Genomic DNA, 19,478 nt, shown 5'->3' with positions numbered 1-19,478 from the left:
GAAGTTTATCCAAATGAATAATTGCAGAAATGGAGTTATGCAAATCAGTAACAAATTGTACACATGACCTCTAAGAATATGTAGGGATTTCTTCTCATCAAAGATATAGATGTTTTTCATGTACACATGAAGACTCCTTTCTAGGAAAATTTAGCATGCTTTGCATGAAATATAGGAACATGAGTAATCAGAACACAATCTCAAAAAAAAAACCCCAATGTCAAAAAACCAAACAAAGTAATGTTTCGAAAACCATCCCCTTAAGATGGCAATTTGACATGCCAGCCAGCTAACAGAATCCAGGGACTGTGCCAGCTGCACGTTTGACTGCCGCTATGTACGTGCAATTTTTGCTTGCTTTGTGTGAATAGCTTCATCATCTTTAGACTTTTCCTAACACATCATCTGGTGAAAAGCTAACCAAAGAGGACTTTCTTCAAGGTATAGTTTAACTGGGTAGTTCTAGGGATCAATTGCTGACAAAGCATCATGGAACACAAATGGCTGATGCTGAAGTCTTCACTATTGCAGTTGAGAGATTGTTTGAGAATATGACCTGATCTGATTTTGGGGTAATTCTGCCTATCAAGCATTTTTATGATTGTGAAAACTTGTATTTGTGTGGAGGAAACTGTCTGCATTCAGAAAAGATAATGGGTATGCACTGAAATGAGGGATGGGATGACATAAGAATGGAAAAGGTGCATCAGTTCTGGAAGCTGATCTTCATCGCAGATAAGAAAGGGAATGATTACATTATTTTTTGCTTAATAATTCCCTATATTCTGCATTTGATCCTTAGCTTGTGTGAAACTATTCATTCCTGTTGAATAAAGTGGAGCTATGTCAAACTAATCCATCTGAGAATCTGGCTGCCCTGTGCTCGTCTGTGTAAGAAAGGTGGTGTGACATGGGTTTCACCCGTAGGGTTTAAATGTCTGGCTGCATTTGTTGGGTTCCTGTAACATACATATGCTTTAAAATAACCTCTCTCTCTTAATGAATTATGTTGCACTCTTGTTTAGAGTCTTTTGCAGTTCAGTTTTGAGTAAAAAATATCATACTCAAAAATAATTTTGAAATATAATTTGAAAATCTTGATTCAGGTTTTTGATATTTATTATAGCAGTCTGTGTCCATATAAGTTCAACCACCTATGAAGACAAAAATAAAAGGAAAATAATTTTGTGTAATAATCTTGTGTTTATGTACTATTAGTGATACATCATATTTATTGTCAGGTCAGCTAACAGAAGACTGAAGATGCAATATATCTAATTTAAAGGAATGTCTAGAATGAAATACCATGCTGTGTTAGTGAGTATTATGTTCAACTGGCTGCTTAAGGTGCAGCTTGATAATTGGCCAGTGACACTTTAATTTCTGTGTCAGTGTAGTTTTGAATAATTTTTGGCCAGTATAATGCATTTATTCTGTGTTTAATAGGATCATTACTATTTTTCAGCAGATATAATTTTAAATTACGTACAGTCACAGGAGGACCAAATCACAACACATCCTCTGTCTTTCTTCATATGTGAGAATTTCAGTAGAAATATTCACTGTAATGGTCAGATATATTATATATTTATAATAACAAATGGTAGCATTGGTTAAGAGAAATTTGACATCAATAAAAAATATTTTAAAATTCCTATAGTTTGCATTATGATCTTGTTTTGTAATGTAAATAATTTGATTTTTACTTGCATTAAGATGTGAGATGATTTAGAGAAGCATACAGAAATGTCCTAGTATCAGGCTTTATCCATTTATCACCTAAAGAACAGCACCTTTTCTATTTTTTTTAGTAATGACATGTCAGCACTTAATTCAAATATGTGGTGGCTTATGAAATCCTAGATAATTTATGTAAATCTGATGTGTACCAATAGGCATTTAAATTATTTTGGGGAGGATGCTAAAAGAAACAAAAGAAAGCATCAAATCAGGAAATGCTATAATATAAGTTTTATGAAAGAGGTTCATTGTTCTTGTATGCTTGCTATAAGATAAAAATTTAAATTATGCAATAGTTAGGAATTCATAGAAATTCTGCATTATACTCAATTCTCATGAGAAAAAAAACAAGGAATTTATGCTGTGAATATGTTAGGAGTTTGTACCCTATTATCTGATGGAATATAAAATAATTTTTTCCTTGAAATGTACATGCACACACATGCACGCACACATATATATAATTTGTACATACATGCAGAACTGTGCAATATAAAGTTCACATGACAGGAGTCTGTTAGAAAATAGTTGGAATTACAAAATCAAGAAAGAGATATAAGATTCCTTTATTTGATATGCTGTGGAGAAAGAAAATGAATCATAAATTTTAAGCAACTGCAATCAAAGTTTTCTAATTAGATAGAAAATCTTAAGTTGAGCAACTTTAGATTGTAACTCTGGTTACCTCACCAGTGATTTGCAAAACCATCTTCCAATAAGGAGTATGACATACTCAAAATTGTAACATTTCACTATTTTGAATTGTTTCAAAATAACTGAGAAGAAAAGTCAAGAAAATGCCTCCTGGTAATAAAAAGTTATCTTGGTGTCACTTTTTTTTGAACAAAATGCTAATACTTTCTTTGCAGCATGGCTTTCTCATTCTATTTCCTAAATGTTGTGTCACATATGTGCTTAAAATACCAAATTGCATTTTTTTTCCATTTCATCATGTGTCTTTTTTGCCATCACTTCATAAAAGGAATTAATTTCCAAGCAGAACTGTGAAACTGTGGAATCAAACAAAAAAAATTGTCTCATTTGCTATGAAACAATGGGTTTGTGCAAATTTAAATAGTGATAATAATGACTTGGTAATATACATTGCTTGATAGGAAAGACCAAATTGTGGCGCCCCAACACGAGAATGATGTGTATTTGTTGGAGTGAGTCCAGAAGTGGCCACAGAGATTCTCAGAGGGCTGGAGCATGTCTCCTCCTATGAAGACAGGCTGAGTCAGGATTGCTCATCCTGGAGAAGAGAAGGCTCAAGGGAGACCTTTTAGTACCTAAAGGGGGTACAGGAGAGTTGGAGAGGGACTATTTACAGGGGCATGTAGAGTTAAGACAAGGCAGAATGTCTTAATACTGGAAGTGGGTGGGTTTAGATTAGAGGTTAGGAAGGAATTCTTCACTGTGTGGTTGGTGGGACAGTGGAACAGGTTGTCCAGAGAAGCTGTGGATGCCCCATCCCTAGAAGGGTTTGAGACGGGCTGGACAGGGCCTTGGTCAGCCTGGTCTAGTGAAGCAGGGGGTTTGGAACTAGATGACCTTTCAGGTGCTTTGCAACCTAAACCATTCTATGATTCTATGTGATTCACTGTGTATTGTGAAACCAGAGTAGATATATAGATTTCAGAAAAGTTCATTCATATTTATGAAAGTATAAATGAAAGTATTTTTCCCAGACTGCTGAAAGCCTTGGGAGGCTGACTAGAAACTTAATGATGGTAGGATTTGGTGAATTCCGTGAAAAAAACCCAATTTGCTATTCAGACACTTGTAATGGAACAGGAAAGAGGTATAATAGATGAAAATAAACTTGATGGTTTCTGTGGCAGGAGGAGGTACCAAATAGGATAGCTAGTGCATTCTGCTGATAAAAAAAGAACAATTCTGCAGAAATGTCATATTGAGATCAATGTGACCATTTTAATATCAGCATTTCTGTGTACTTAGCACATTATAAATAATTGCATATGGTAATCTTTGCTTCTATGTGTACCTCAGTGTTGTAGTAGTGCCATCTAATGTTCTAATTAATCTGCGATATCTCCCAAGTCAGACTTTCAACAGCAACAAAAAAATGCTTCCAGGAATGATGAAGTTGGCCTTACTCCAGCTGATACTGTGGCTGCTGCTCAAATAATCTCTTGTCTTTTATGGCACCATAATCAAGTTAAGAAAATCTGGACAAGATATTTGGAGTCAATCAAGTGCTTTATTTTACTTTAAAATGCTGAACAGGTGCAAGTGGTATACATTCAAAATGGTCATTAGGCAAAACTTGCTTTGAGGGAGGTGGAGCCAACATCTGTGCTTATTTTCACAGATACAAAAGAGCAGGCCTCCCAAGGAAATGTGAGCAGGATCCAAATGGATGAAGCAGCAGGACTGAATAAAGCATTCTGATTTAAGACTTTCTCTGCTTATACTAATTAGCATTTGAAAAAAAGTGTGATCAATCTTTTTCTTCTCTTGGGGTAGAGAAGGAGGAGTCTGATTTAATTAAGAAGGACATTAACTCCAAGCACCTACCTAATCAAATATTAACTATCTTCAGACCAAGCAAATTATAATACTTTTATAGTGATTTAAATGTTTCCCTCTATAGCTGCATGGATCTTTTTCACAGTGTTTTTTGTTTTTACTAAAAACCCTGGTCTTAGTTTACCATTCAGATGTTCTGTGTTTTAATGACTGGCTGATAGGATCCTCCTGCAATAGTTATCTTTATTACCTCATTTTATATATATACTAGACAATGAAAAAGGATTTTGTGTAACTGAAGTAGAAACAGGATCTTAAATCATAATATGACGGTTTATACCACCAGTCAAATATCTAGAAGAAAACTGGTTTGTATTTTCGACTCTCTTGTTCACTCTAAGAATGAAATTTCACTTCACGTATTGCAATTGTGTTTTCTTATGACCTTCATCATTTTGCAGTTTGAATGGTACCCTGTACAGAGTTTATCTGTCATTATTTAAAAAATTATTTATTTATTATGGTGTTGCTTTTGGTGTATTGGTAACATCTGCCCTTATGCCCCTGTCCTGGCATTGCTGTGAATGCTGTAGTGATGTATGGTTAGATGAGAACACAGAGGAGAGCCAAGCATAGATGGAACTACATTAACACTGGAAAATCTGGTAAGGACTATGTCTGGGCCTGCTTCTGTTAGTGTGTTGTGTGCAATATAAAAGCACTGGCAATTGTTTCTAGGTGATATGGTAGTGTTGCATATTGTATTGTCATCTCACAGAAATAGTAATCAAAAATCCTTTTTGCTGTCGTTGGTAGGCCAGCACAGAACAGTGGTTTATTTTGAACTTCCCAATCATAAAATCCATCCTTTTAGCATTCAGGAGACGATGTGCAATACAGTCCAAGACTGTCAGCACTTGAAGTCACTCTGAAATTTGATCATAGTCTTGAAAAGGTGGCTCCCTTGTCAAATTGTTCCTTCATGCTGCCAAGATTTTACTTGAACTCTACTTGCTGTCAGTAAGTTTTGTTCTAGGTTTAACATAGTATTTTAGTTTTGAGTGCATTTTTTGGCTTTGTTCTTTAACACTGACGTAGATAAAAATTCAATTTCCAAGTGTCTTCATCTTAGTAACTGAGGACAATCTTAGTATTATTAAATTTTTGTTTTGTTCATCTTTTACACCTTAGACACCCACATAAACTTTTATGCCACTTCCTTTTCAGATTAGATATACCCTCATTCTTCTTTATAGTTTTGGTGAAAGAGATAGGATATACATTTAACACTTGTCTCTGAGAAAGATGCATATTGTCACTGTTATAAATATGAGAGGAATTCCAGCAGAATTTTTGCTATTAGAATTCTTCAGTCCAGACAGGTATTTTCACATGTAGCCAAAACAGCCCAGATATGACATTTGGGATGGGATATGAAGTTAATCTACTTGTATTTTGATAAGAAAAAATATGCTGATGACTGTCATTTCAGAACTACAATTCATTATTTTTGTTTTTTAAACTCTAGAGATACCAAATAAGACACTTTCTAGTGTGGTAGGCAAATTAATTAAAGGATCTTAACATTCAAATAGGCAAAGGATATAAAGTAAGAAAATTAAATTTAGAGAGGAACTGAGAGGAGAAACTTTCAGGGTGATCTTTGTGTCACATTGTATCTCCTCATGCTTTAGAAGTTATATTGACTGCTATGTCAAGAGCAATCATTTCCTGTTCAAAGATATATATGACCTTTTGTGCATCTTTGCAGGCAGAATGCAATGAAGACAAAAATAAAACGTATGGTCCATTTTTGGTGGTTTTTTTTTTTTTTCCATTTTAACCATAATCACAAGTTTTCTGATGAATGGTACAGCTTGGTAATCACTTCTGAAGTTAAAGCATCATCTTCTCTGTGATTTATTTCTTTATTTTTACAGGGGTTCCAGACTTGCAATGGAACAAAATGGTGGCAACCCCAGCTATGGAGAATGGAGTTGTATCTGGATGCTCCAGATTTTTAGTGGGAGCTACAGATGTTTAAAAACAGTGAAAATCATACATAATGACAACCTGGAAGAATTTTCTTTTCTTCCTTCTCAGTACTTTGGGCACAGAATTGACTCCTGGTTTTGGAAGGATGAAAGGAGATTTTTGTTTTTACTGATTGAAAACCAGCGCCGAGGTCTTTATGCACATATAAATTTACGTTCTTCATTCTGTGACTTCTTCCCAAATCAACTCTTTCTAAATCCTTTCCTTGTGGAGGATCATCTTTTCCTCAGCTTTTGTGAGGTGGAAGGATTGGTTAATCCCAGATTTCTTTAGAGGGATGAGTCCTCACACTCATCTACATTGTTGGAGAAATGGGCTGACAAGACCCTCATGCACTTCAAAGGGAAGTGCAAAGTCCTGTAACAGAGGTGAAACAATCCTGGGCACAATTACACATGCTGGGAACCACCCATCCAGAAAGCAGCTTTGTGAAACAATGACCTGGGGAGCCAGGATCTTTCCAGAGCTGCCCAGCGACAGAACCAGTGGCAATGGGCACAGACCTAAACACAGAAGCTGCTGTCTGAACATCAGGAAGACCTTTGTTACTGTGAGGGTGATGCAGCACTGGCACAGGTTGCCCAGGCAGATTGAGGAGTCTCCATCCTTAGAGATAAAAATCATGTCTTGACATGGTCCTAGACAAACAGTTCTGTGTGGTCCTACTTGAGCAGGGAGGCTTGGGCCAGATGACCTCCAGAGATCCCTGCCAGCTTCATCTATGCTGTGATTATGCAATAGATGTCTCCGACTCCAATCTTGCAGAAAATAAAGGGGCTTGCTTGTTCACGCATGTGTCAGGACATCAGTACAAGGTCTATCTTTGAATAATCAAATTTCAAAATTTTAGTACTAGAAGTAGTTTTTTGAAATCTGTTTCAATGCTGCACTTTTATGAAGAATGCACAAGCCCCAGGAAAAACCTGGCTATTAGCTAGTCAATTTATTTTGTATTTTTTTCACCCAACCCTATATTATTTGCAAATAGAACAATGTATTTTCTGTTTCATTTAGTGCCTTTAAATCCATTAATTTTGTCTTATGAGAATACAATTGCTTTTTCCTGAATAATAATTACTTATAAATAGGATTTTTCACTGAAAGTGGAAAAGCACCAGTCTAAATGGTCCTTTGAGTGTGTATTTATGTGCTGTAGACTAAAGAGGATGTTTAAGAAGCCAGTGTGCCACTACTCAGTCAAATGTAGCTATCTCTCTTCAAAGCTAGTTTCACCCTCTCAGTCATATATATATTTGTTTTCTCTGCTCATGTGATTGATTGCCCAGAAGAATGAACCTCTTTATCCACAGGCCACCTATGCTGCTTGTCTCTTTTTGACTTTCGTGCCTCCCTATCTAAACCCTGACCCAGCTAGACAACAACCAGCTGAAATCCTCTCTTTAGACTTGCATACATTCATCACTAAAACATACCAGTTTGTGTTCAGCATAAGAGGACATTGCATATCTTTTGTGTGATAGTGAGAATGCAACTTGATATGAAGGAATGCAAACATGCTCTTACAGTTAATTTTTTTCTGTATTTTGGCAACAGCAGAAGGACCATCATTGACAGTCTGGTCTTTTGAAACCTTAATTTAGTAACTTGTTAATAAGAGTGTGCAGGATCTAACTGTTGATATTTCACTTTGTTTCCTCATGAGCTTCCAAATTATATGTATCAGCATTAAAAAACATTGAAAATTTATTTTCTAGGAAGAGTGAGTTAAGTGTGTGAAGTTATATTTGTGTGTACTGGGAAATGTTTGTACAGTTGTATATGTGTGTGTATGTATAAAGATACACATGCATCTGTGGATTTTCAGAAATGAGAGTGATCTTGATATTTCTGAATTTGTCACCAAATAACTCAAATTGTCCTCTTGAAGCCAGTTTTTACAAAGTGTTTATACAGATTCTGAAAAACCAGAGAGACTTCAGAGCTACTTAATTCTGCAAAAGGTAGTCTGTTTGGGGGGGTTGAAGCACAGCTACAAAAGGATATACAGTCAGTTAAACAAAGGAACTTGGGAATGTTGACATTTAGTATCATCACACATAACACTGAAACATCTAGACAGCCCCTCATCTAGGTTGTTCTTAGCCTAAAATGCAAATTATTTCTCTAAATTCTTTACATATCTAGATAATTCAGCCAGTACTTGAAAAAGGTGGCAGTGGCAAAGATATGCTTAAACTGCCCACAGGAGGTGCCAGTAAGTGACTGGAACCCTTCTCTTTTGAGGCTTGTGCTAGGATTTACAGCCTGGAAAACCCTCTTGTAATTATATGCCTATAACATCCTGACAAATGAAGTAGTCATTTGCATCTTGAATGCAAAACTCCAGGCTCTAGTCCTCCTTCCAGATCTCTAATTTGTACTCTTGGGCAATGGATCTGCAGCTTTAACTTTTCCTAAGATTCTGTGTATGCACAGAAACCAAGTCAAGAAACAGGAGTCAGAATAAGAAAAAGCAAGAGCAGCAGCAATTCTACAATTTTCCACTGTCAAACTCAGAAACAATCAACCCAGAGTTCACACTATGGACCTGAGTTACTACTGCTGGACTCTGTTGTTGCACCAATATGATCCCACCCTCCTACATGAATTTTGAAAAACTTTTCTATTCTGCAATGGATAAGGCTGCAATTTAAAATTAATTTAGCCTTAGTGGAACAAGAATTATGACACCCATTTCCATCTTTTTAATATGAGGACTATGAATGATGACCTAACCTAAAAAACTACTTTTTAAATTTCTGCTAAATACAGTCTGATGGACATCAGCTGGATGAGAACTGAATGAAATACATCATAAAGGAACTCTTCTGTTGCTTTTTTCACTCAACTTCACAACTGTAAAAACAAAAGGCAAAATTAATGAAGCTGTGCAGAGTGGAAAATGAACACATCACTGATTAGATGCTTGGTTTTGTAGTTAATAGCATTTAAATAATATAATGCATAGGTGTTCCTCATGAACCAATTAGGACATAGTGGTATTTCTGAGGCTCAGTAGGCATGGATGTTATTATTAAAGTATTTTCATATGATTTTACAAAACAGTTTCTCTCTTAATTTTGTTTTTACAATGGTCATGCAATACCTGTACTTTTTCATAACAAGTGTGAATTTTATGTCATTAAAGCCAGGCCAATTACTCAGTCAGTGAACACTAGCTTGCACATATCAATTATAGGAACAAAAAGCCACAACTAATGTACCCACAAATGTAAAGTCACTTTCATGAAACTAAGTGGGTGCAAACCATGTAAGACTTGAGTGAACATCAGCCTCGAGTAAGGAACTGGGGGTGGTTTGACATTCATTTACAGTGTATTTGTATACAATTTATCTCAACAAATAAGATTTATGGACCCAGCCTTCAGTATAGTGCCTGAGAATACTTATAAGAAGGATATTTTAAAGTATTGTTCCACACACTAAATACATATTTAAACGCTAGGAACATAGTTGAAATATTTGTACAAGGCAAAGTAATTTTATTTATTTATTTAGACCTCTTAGATCTACAGTTTAGATGGCTTTTCATTTAGACTGGGTGTAATAAGTTTATTTCCTTATACTACAGGTGGATAAAGGAATTCTAACAGTATAATTAAAGTATGGCAACAGCTATGCTGCTATCAGATTCTGATGGCTATCAAGAGAGAGAGGAAAATACAAAGAGTGGAAATTAATTCGCACACTAATGAATTTTTTAATTAGTATTTAAAAACCCAAACTTCAGCAGTATATTTCCCTGTAGGGAACAGTATAGAATCATCCAGGTAATTAGACCAAGTGAAGATAATAAAACAAACTTATGGATATAATGTGATAAAAGATGTTTGAAGGTCAACAGCAGCAATCAAAGCAAGGACAGAAATTCACTAGATGGAGATAAGGTCTCAGTAGCACTACGCCCTTTCCCATCCATTTCCCAAAAATTCTGCAAATGTTCTGAATTCAAGTTAAATAATTGAAAATCTAAGTGTATGGTGGTTGGCATTTCAAATCAGTGTTCCAACTCATCTGGGCATTTAAAATTATTTATAATTTTCTTATTATTATCATTGGTCAACAAAGAAAATTCTTAGAATACTTTGAACCACACATTCCTTTGTTTCCCAGTCATGATGTTTGTGTTGGGTTGTTGCCACCTGAGCGTACGCTGCCCACCCAGTATATGCCAGCATATGCTGGCATACTATGGCTTTGCTGGAGGTGAGGAAAGTCAGAAACAGTGAAATAGCCAGGATGTCTTTACCTCTGTATCCCACTGATGACAGTTTGGGTAGTACTTTTTCTTGTACCTTGATGCTCTAAATGCGTTTCTTACTACAGTCAAGTTGAATGGGAAGAGGCAGAGGAAAAAAGGGATAATCCTTGTTTCTATCCATAGACCTCCTGTTTCCTGGCCAAAGGAGTAGGTTGACTTTCTGCCTTTGAAGTGCAAATAGTAATTTATTGCCTCCCCGGAGCGAGACAAAAGCAAAGAAGGAGTGAGCCTCAGATTTTGTACCACCCTTAGCTCACGGCTTAGCCTCCAGGCATGCATAAACTAAAATAAATAAGTCGGAATTAAGTTTTTCTGTCACTACATTAACCTTTATTTTAAGAACTTAAATTTTTTAGGCCTAAGGCTCATCTCCCTGGTTGCTTCAAATTTGGCCATGTTAGATTTCACCCTGGTTTACAGCAATGATAGTGAGTTTATATAAAGGAGTTTTAGGGAAACTCCAGGGGGCTACAGTGGTAAAGTACAACGTGTTTACAGCACTGAAGCGACTCCTCAGTACATATATAGACTATGAAAGGGTGAGACAGAAAAAAAGCTAACCACTAAATGTTTATGGCTATGTAAAGCAAAGCCATTCTGTTGAATTGCAGCCCTCAAATTCACCCATTCCCAACCCCTGGCCCCAGACTGAGAGCTCAGTTCACTGAAGCAACCCCTAAAGACAGTTATAGGATGAAAGGCCTTTGTCTTCAAACAGAAATATGTTATTTTACTGTGATCTCATCTGTGATATCCACAGCTTGTCCTGGTTTCAGAAGCAGACTGAGCAGAAAACTCCCCCACAAGCTAAAATGAAACGCACGTTATTTTGGCTACCCCATCTGGGATTTTGACAAGATTTAAGGCAAGTCCTCCTCTCAAACTACTTGGACAATTTCTTTTCCCTAGAGAAGCAGTTCTAGAACTGTCTTGTGAATTGTCTTGGCACCTGCTATTATTCTTGTCACATATTCATTATGCCTTACATCAGTGCATTGTTTCACCCCAAAAATATCTGTAGTTGCCATCTGTCTAGAAAACATGGGTTGATGGTAGGATAGCGACCTCAGCTCCCAAGTCAATCACCAACAATTTAAGAAGAAAGCAATGACACCCTTGATTTCCAAATACTGGAACTGCTTGTTTGTAGTAATATACTTTGTTCTAATGAATCTATCCAGAAGTATGTTTAGAGTACTTGGAATGTTATTAGAAATAGGAGAATTTATTTTTCACATTTTATGAATTAATATGTTTGGACAAATGACTTCCAGTTTTATTTCTTTCACTAAAATTTATGTGCACATTGCAAGTAGCTGTTACTTATTTATCTGAATACATAGTCCATTCCTAAATATGTCCAGTCTTAACTACCAATTATAACCTCTTTTTATAAGGAAAAAAACCCCTCTGTCCTTCAATATTTCAGGAAAGTAAGCTTAAATAGAGAACTGTAAACACTTTCTTACTAAAAACTTTTTTTCTAGTTTGACAACCGTGAAAATTAAAAGTTAATTTAGATGGAAGGGAATTCTGGTGCACTCAGTGTCACTTTTTACTTGATTGTAATTTTGTCCAGGCTTTAAAAGTTACATCTAATTCTCACAATGAAAGGAAAATGATCAATGCTTTCAATTTTTTTGTGATTAGGACTGTTCTCTATCAGCTCATTATGAGCTATTCTTGATGTACTTATCTGCAGCCAGATCACATACAAAGAAAGCAAGCAAACAAGTATATATTAATATGAAAATATTATTTATTTGCTCCACTGTGTCAATCTCCACTGTTTCTTCTAGGCAGTGTTGCAGTTCTCACGCAGATTATTCTGTATTAATGTGAAATACATCGTGCTAAGGAAGAGTGGGAAGGTTGCTTCTGAGGTGCTACTGTGATTTGGCACAAGCTGCTATAAAACTCAGGAATTCTCAGCACATGCCTCTCAGCCTGGAATAGACTTTTTAAAGCTGTCTGCAAGAAACAAAAAGCTTGGTTCTATTTTTATTCTGGATTTAGAAGAGTGTCAAATTGCCTTATAGCAAATTTGAAAGGACAACTTAGCTCAAACACTTAATTTGTGTTTGAAGCAAGTTATATCTGGAAAGAGAAAACAGCGAAATGCTTAAATCCTGTAATGCATCAGTAATGAATATTGACTTCATGACATGAAAAGAACAAACAAAAAGAGAAAGCAAAATGAGTTGTAAAGACCACTATTTGACAAGCTGGTTTCTAAAAGCTGATGCATAGTGGTGCCTTGAAACTCCCTGTGAAATACCAGCCTATGGTTTAGTTTTTGAGGCCAAGACATATCTCTGGCTACCTGTCTAAGGGAAATAAATAGCAGTTCTGCACCTTGTCCTCTGTGATCACTGTGTGTCATCAAAATATACAGATGTGGAATGTACGATGCATAACAAAATCTGCAAACCCATTGATACCTCCAACTCCACTGTGGTTTTTGTGGGACTCTAAGATAGCAGCTTCTCAGTGGCTGAGGCTGACCCAACAGAGCACAGCCACAGGACGGGAGCGACTTCCACCCTCTGTGATCCATGGTCTAGCTGTGCTGTGGAGAATCGTGTGGTTGCTGGGAGGCAGAACAGCCTGACTGTCTTTTTTCCCCTCTCTGACTTTTTGTACTAGATGTCACCAGCTGGGGAGTGAGCAGTCAGTTGCCTCTGTCACAAGGGATAATGGGGGAGGAGAGAAGCAGGGTGCCATCCAACCATGGCAGGAGAAATATATTTGGAATGGTAAAAGAGTTGGCTGACAGAAAAAGCATCTTCCTGCTTATGTGCCACTTAGCAGATCTCTGTAGAGAGCAAAAGTAGCAGTTTTTTCAATGCACCTTGTATAGGAATAAACGCAAAAAGGCAGTGGCTGAAGCCTAAGATGGATGTCTGTTCATAATTATAAACCGTAAGAAATCATACTGCATATCTATTATAATTCTCCTCCACTGATATTAAATAAAGGCATTAAGAAGGTGAAGTTAATCCTGTAATTACACCATATCTTTCTATACTTGCAGTGCATATTTCCTGCTAGAAAGTTCCAAGTACATTTTATTGACCAAGGCCTCATTGCTTTAAAATAGACTTTACGGATAAACATTCCTATTTTTTGAAGACAGATGCTATCTTCACCCCTGTGGAAGATGTTTGTTATGGCCTTGAAATCACCCACTGGTGGAAAGTAGCTTAAAGTATAGTATCATTAATCTACTACAGGCTGGGAAATTACAGGCAAAATTTAGGCATATAAAATTAAATTACTCATATGACACTGGTCCAGGGTTAACTGTATGCTTAATTACATAAGTGTTGCATAATCACCACAAGATTCTGTATTTCAAAAGATTTCTTTACGTAGTCACAAAATATTTTATGTGTTTTGATACTGTTTAAAAGGTGTTTTGATGTCAGGTATCAATATGTCTACCTTACAGATTGGCTTAAACTGTACAACTATTAAAGCACTCCTTTACCAACTCACTTTAGCACTTCACTTAACAGAACTGCATTGGCTAAGTATTATTTAAGACTTTAATAGTAATAGTGGTTCTTTTAGGAAATGCTATTAAGAATGGAAGTTATCTTAAATCATGTTAACTGTCACTGAATAATAGTAACCCATCAGTGAGTAATAGCAGCAATAAATACAGTAAAATTATTTTAAAGGCATAAGGTAAGGTCTTCATTTTATCTTTTGCAATAGTCCCAATATTCATGAATTAAATAAGATATGTGGTCCTACTGTTTGCAGGATTTTTCATTAGATGATGGCTCAATGTATTTTGTGAATGGGTTGTCGGTGAGCCATTGGCAAAAAAAACCAAAGTCAAAGCACTATTAGAGCAACTAATCTATTGAAAGTATTATAATAAAATAGTCCTATTCCATAATGTTTTGATGGGTTTAATCAGTTATGTAATGTACTGTGCATTCTTATCACAGGAACTTAGATAATGTTGAACTATTTGGGCATAATAATAAATCAATTAAAAGAAAGCAGACTGAAAAAATCCTCTCTCTTAAAAAATCTATTTGCTTCTCTTCAGGTATGACTCTTTCATTTTCCCCATACTTTTTACATTTCTGTGTAGAACACTTTTTTTATTATTGGGCATAACATGGTTTTATTGGATAGTTTATTGCCAATTAATCAGTTCAAGTGCTAGAGAAGTTGCATATTTCTGCCAAGAAACCTATTTCTATATCCAGTCTGTACTTTATAGTTCCCTTAAATTGTTAGTGTCTTTTAAAAAACACTAGTTACTGGATAATGAGAAAATATAAAGCCAATTATATGTTTCGATGAAGGTAGAATTAGTTTGGGAAGGATTTTAAATTAATTAAAAACACTTGTTTAGAAAAATAATAGCATTTTACCTTTCCCCGAAGGGCTCTGTACTTCATATTATTGTCTTATAGATAAATATAAATATTCCATGAAAGCCCACTGTATGTCCTCTGTCACATGACAGAATTAGTGGTGGGATACACAGTTGCAGCCAGCAGATGTCAGCCAATTATGTCTTTCTCCTAATCGTTTTTTTTTTTTTTTTGCCTAGAATGCTGGAATCCATCTGGCTGCAGTAGTCACCTAAAAGACACTGCAGTCCTAGTCTATCGTTCAGTTAATGAAAACCTGCCAAAATTTTAGTGAAGTATAACCCTTGTTTCCAACAGACAGTTATTTCTTACCATCCTCTATGTACAAAATCCTTTGAGGGGAAACTGTACTAGACAAATGCTGTGTGTTCTCTACTTTTTATTACTTTCTGCAAAATCTGTAGAAAGACCCATTCAGATTTAGAGGAAATATCAGCCAAGGGGGATGCCCTTTGCCAAAATACAAGATAACATTGGAAGAGGGATGGAATCTTTATCACTTGAATATAATCCTTTGGGCACCCATCACCACAGCTAAACTCAAGTAACCAGAGCTGCCTGATGCCTTTGAAGTTTGGCCTTGACTTTAGCTTTGCTGCTTTACTTACCAGCCTCCCCTCTCATGCTGCTATTGAGTTAAAACATATGTAGCAAACCAACTAACTGAACCAACAAAATAGTAATACCTTGGGCAACCTAATTTGTTGCCCACTACCAGGTTTAGCAGCAGTTCCTTTGGGAGGAGCTAGTAAAGCCCCCTCCTTTGGTGGCTCCTTTTGGGAGGCAAGGCCACTTGAAGAGCTGCAAATGTTCCAGAGGATTCTGCAGCTGTAAGCAGAACAGATTTGGAACACCCTGAACACACCCTGACTTCCCCCATTCCTGGCTGACAAAAACCTGATTGGTATTTAGGACTGCAGCACTAGAAGGACTAGCAGGTGCCTTTAAGAAACATTTAGCTTAGACAAAGCCACAGAGTCCCCATTTCATGTACCATTACAACAGAGTAGCAGTCACAAAAGTCATCCCAACACCTGCATTGAATCAGCAATTGAAAACCCAAAAAGCCATAATTATAATCTGTCAGAGGAAGTGAACAGAGATCAGTGATCTTGCTGATGTTAAGGTGCCTGCATTAATATAATTACATCAAGTGTGGGAAGGGTTTTGAAGAAAATTATCCAACTTGTTCTTCACTCTGGAATGAGATTGACAACTGGACTTCACGGACAATTGCAAGGCAAGGTACTTGAATGTAAACTTAAATGAAAATCCTTTGAAATTTTCATAGTCTTAGTTCTGGAAAAAGTGTATTGGGTGACTTATTCATGAAGCTGTACCAGTGTAATACATTTTGAAAGAAGTCCTTTCCAATCTTTGACAACAACTGTGTGCCTTTCGAAGAAATAGCTCCTACCCAAATCTATTGTCAGCCAGCAGATATGCTAGGAGGAGTTTGGGAAGCCGTATTTTGTTCTCTGCAATTGCCATTTTGTATATGTTGGCCAGGATTTTCCAGCTCTGGGAAATGTTTTAGGTTGTGTAGAGAGATAGAGATGGTCCTAGGTCATTTGTCAAACTGTGCTGTGCAACCAGTTGAATTTGGGTGACATGGCTTCCAGAAATGCAAACCTCATCTGCTGGTAGTAGAGGCAGCAATGACAGCTCTAGAGAAAGATACTGTAAAAAGGAGCTCACCACGATCTGCCAGCCCTTCTTCAAGTAGTGGGAAAGCTCTCTGGATTTCCCAACCTCGAGAAAGAGGCATGTATTTTAATTAATATTTGCAGTCTTCTTTAAGCATTTCCTCTGAGTCTGTGGCAAGAACTGCAGAGAAAAATGAGTGAGAAAGGATACATATTTAACTTCTTATGAGGAGCTCTTCTCAAAGCCTTGGTCCACTGAGCTCAGGAAGGTGATTTCAGCATACTGGGGCAGGTTCAGTTGCCTGAAGTTCACAATGGTGCCCATCTCAGTAAGGCCCAAGAAGCAGCATGATATTCTAAAGTAAGCTCCACTAATTTTTCACTATGTGAAGTTAGTTTATTGGGACAGAGATTAAGAGGCAAGCACTTTCATAAGGTGTACTCTTTGTATCTTCACAACAATTTTCACTGCTTTCTTCTTAATTCAGTATTTTGTTCACTGTACAGGGGAAAATGGCAGTAGTATTATGTATGGAAGTGTTCATGTAGGTAGACAGCTGAAATGAATGGATTCTACTAAGTTTAATAATCTTTTAAAAAAGTTTTCAGATGTAGAGAAAATGCTTCATTATAGAATAGAAACAAAAAAGGACAACAGGACAGAAAGATTTACTCCAACCCTGACCATATCTTGCATGTAATTTACTAGCTTCTCATTTAAATCTGTTCCCTGAAGTATAACTATTTGTTGTATTCCTAAGAGTAGATTAACCACCGAGTGTTGTCCACTATTTTAACATGGATTTTTTTTGTTTTTCCAAGTATAGCTGCTGCTGATCAGTATTTTTATCTGCTGTAGTGGCCCCATGAGATCAGGGCAGTGTGAAACAGTGAGTCCCTATCAGGCACATTGGTTTGACACACCTCAGCTGGTACACTCAGTTTGCTGTGACACTGGAGGGGGCCAACACTCTGTTTTCTGGCAGGCGCCTTCCTGCTCTCTGGAGCTGGCAGACAGCTCAGTGTCCATGAGTTACCCCAGTTTTCACATGCAGGCTACTCATTGCACATTAATACCAGGCCACTATCGTGTTAGCAAATAACCCAGATATTCAGTGTTTGATAAGCCAAATATTTGAACCAGGTGACATTTGAGCATTTTTACACAGTAACACTTTGAATAAGGCAGCTCTCACCGTTGCTGGGTTGCTAGCAATTGATTTCTTGTCATGCAAATGGAATGTTATCTTCAGCTGTGAAAAATCAGATTTTGGGGTTGTCCTGAAAATTATTTTAGACTTATATAGATTTTGCACATATATTGGAAGATACATACAATTTTTCTTTATAAATAGGTGAAAATACTTAGACCTGGCTGTAGAAAATATATATGCTTTAAGTGTGTTGTTTTACGGTTTGTACTTTGAAAAGCTGGAAGTATAATATACATTTCCTTGGTTTTAATTTCATTTTACTAGTGTACTCTGAGATTATGCCTTCAGCTTGACTCAGTAGATTGAGACCTAATTTCTTAATCTGCAGCCTTTTCTATTTCTGCTCATCTCTGCCTTTTTTTCAGTTCCAACTGTTCTTCTCTTTGCTCTGCTTTTAATGGAGCTTTGTCTGTCCACTACCAGTGTCTAGTTATTTAGCTTTTTTGGATCATCTTTTATAATTCTAAAACTCTAAGTACTGACACTTTTTCACACAGCTGCCAACCATTTGTTCTCATCTGTGGTTTCTTGCACAGCGTTACTTATGGATATTTATAAAGAGTGTTGTAAGTACCTATATATATATCAGAAGTGAGCAATCTCATTATACAGCTATGTCACTTCAAAGATATGGTGATGTGTGTGAAACTGGTCAGATTTACTGCCACTTCATGAATTATCATATATAGGATGACTTACTGTGCCCTTTGACCTACATGGCTGTGGAGTAGTGTTATGCTAAATTTATTCAGCTCTAAGAGTTGGATCATTTTGAAATGCAAGGACTCAAACCTGTTTTAGTTAAACAGATATAACAATGTTATTGTTGATATATTAGAGAGAAACTGATATAATTATTCCCAGGTGGGAACCAAGACAAACTATGCTCATATAACCTTATAAAATTCCTCTTTCTATTGTCTGTACCAATTTAACTGTTTTAATTCAAGTGTTCAAATTGATGATTAAAATAGATAGAAGTCCTGAAATAAAACCCCCTCTGCCTGTCCCTTGGCAGGGATGGGGACTTCATGATTGTGTTTCTGTAACATCTAGTCCATCTCCTCTTTCAGGCATCTATCCCCTGCAGACTTCACTCCCTTTGCCCACTGCACTTTAATTACTGTGAGCGAAGTGCTTATATCACATCAACCTGTAATCCTAGAAGTACTCCCTCTGTTGCTCTCTGTTTTCTTTGCTTTCAGTTAACACGAACAAACTAAACCATCTAATTAAAAACTCCCATTCTCCTAAAAATTCAGTATGTCCTTTCACAAAAGAAAGGACAGCAAAAAGATACTGGTCACATCTCTCTTCCCCAGTCTAGCACAGAGATTCAGTCCTCCATGGTACAGAATCACTTAATTCCAAAGCTTTAAAACATGTTTAACCTATTGCATGTGAATACATTAAAGAAAAGAGAAATTTCAATTCTCTAGGCACTCTGCAACATTGAACTTCAAGGTGGTCCCTAATACCATTGATAGTCATTTTATAGGAGGGGACAGCTGGTGCTACAGATTAAGACAGACAAGAAGTCTGAAATGTCATGAGTAGGTGAAACAAAATAGTTCTGCAACTGACCTGACTGATGGGGTCATGACAAAGCATGGTATTTGGGAGTCAGTAACTTCAGTGCTCAGCACTATTATGT

This window comes from Corvus kubaryi, unplaced genomic scaffold (assembly GCF_017639235.1).
Source record: "Corvus kubaryi isolate FWS band 111438036 unplaced genomic scaffold, C.kubaryi_AGA036_p1.0 37354, whole genome shotgun sequence".
In the NCBI taxonomy this organism is placed as follows: domain Eukaryota; kingdom Metazoa; phylum Chordata; class Aves; order Passeriformes; family Corvidae; genus Corvus; species Corvus kubaryi.
This window is presented reverse-complemented; position numbering follows the sequence as displayed.